General features: G+C 58.7%; 1 non-coding gene across 1 annotated transcript; it reads left to right on the top strand.

Annotated features, from left to right (window-relative positions):
- Window positions 1–194, top strand: LOC113962320 (the record flags this gene model as incomplete). The annotated part of the gene is made up of 1 exon (XR_003532513.1): window positions 1–194. It is a non-coding gene; the product is annotated as a small nucleolar RNA U3 (small nucleolar RNA).
- Between the last annotated feature and the right edge of the window lie 1,347 nt (window positions 195–1,541).

Here is a 1,541-nt window from a genome sequence, read left to right as displayed (position 1 = left end):
TCATTTCTGTAGTTGGTCACTAGAGGAGAGTGATCTTCCCTGATCGGCGTCACAAGCCACGAGGAGGAGCTGGGTGTTCTCTCCTGAGCGCGAAGCGGGCGGGCGGTGCTGCTTGGGCAGGAGCCGCTCGCCATTGATGACCGTTCTCGGGTCCCTTGGTGGGCTCGAGAGGGAGAGAACACGGGCTGAGTGGTTTGTGACCGTTTTTTTATTGTGGTGAAAACAGAGTTAAAGTGGGAGTAAAGGAGGGGCTATTCTACGCTAGGGGTATTTCCCTACGACCTCAGACCCTTGGCTGCCTCCTCTAGTCCGGAACGGGCAGCACTTAGTTTCTCACGAGCCCCTTAGTAGATTTATAATATCTGACATTACGAGCTGCCTGGGCATGGTTTAGGATTTACTGCCCAAGGGGCTGAGCTTTTTCAGTGAAAATAAATGCTTTGGAAGCTTGTTAGTACGTGGTGGTGCATTTACTCGATGGTGACTTGGTGCTCTGGAGTTGTTACTGATCATAGAATCACTCAGTCGTTGAGGTTGGCAAAGCCCTCGAGTCCAACGGTTCCCCCAGCGCTGCCATGCTACCACGAGCCCATGTCCCCAGGTGTCACAACCACATGTCTTATAAATCCCTAGAGGGATTTATAAGCTCAGCCACTGCCCTGAGCAGCCTGTGCCAGTGGTAACCTTTTCAGTGAAGAAATTTTTCCTAATATCCAACCTAAGCCCACCCTGGTGCAACGTTTCCTCTCATCTTGTCACTTGCTACTCAGGAGAGGAGACCAGCCCCTACCTGCTACACCCTCCTGTCAGGGAGTTGCAGAGAGCAAGAAGGTCCCCCCTGAGCCTCCTTTTCTCCAGGCTGAGGCCCTCCAGCTCCCACAGCTGCTCCTGGTGCTCCAGCCCCTTCTCCAGCTCTGTTCCCCTCCCTGGACATGCTCCAGCCCTTCAATGTCTTTCTTGTCCTGTGGGGCCGAAAACTGGACACAGAATTGGAGGTGCAGCCTCACCAGTGCTGAGTACAGGGGGACGGTCACTGCCCTGGTCCTGCTGGTCACAGTGTAGCTGGTACAAGCCAGGATGTCACTGCTCTTTTTGGCCACCAGAACGCATTGCTGGTTCGTGTTCAGCCGCCGCCACCCAGCACGCACAGGTCCTTTTCCTCCCGGCAGCTTTCCAGCCACACTTCCCAAAGCCTGTAGCGTTGTAGGGGGTTGTTGTGACCCAAGTGCATCCATCAGAAAGTGACGGGGGTGTAGGGAGAACCCGCTCGGGATTCGCCTTCCACGGTGCGTTGTGGCCCCAGCGCGGGGCGGGCGCGGCGGCGCCGCCACGAGCCGTGGGGGGGAGCGGGGGCGGAGCTGCGCGGCCGAGGGCGTCTGATTCGACAGCTGAGGCAGAACATGCAAACGAGCGGGGCGTGTCCCGAAAACTGACCCACGCGGGTGGCGAGCGCTCCCGCGGGGCTCCAGGCGCGCTCCCGCGGCGGCGGGCCCCGGGTAGGGGCGCGGGGACCCGTCCCGGGTGTGCTCGGGGTGGGTGTT

The sequence above is a fragment of the Neopelma chrysocephalum genome, unplaced genomic scaffold, assembly GCF_003984885.1.
Source record: "Neopelma chrysocephalum unplaced genomic scaffold, ASM398488v2 Primary Assembly neopelma1_143770, whole genome shotgun sequence".
NCBI lineage: Eukaryota > Metazoa > Chordata > Aves > Passeriformes > Pipridae > Neopelma > Neopelma chrysocephalum.
Note: the sequence above shows the minus strand (reverse complement) of the source record. Positions and strands in the feature narration are given on the sequence as shown.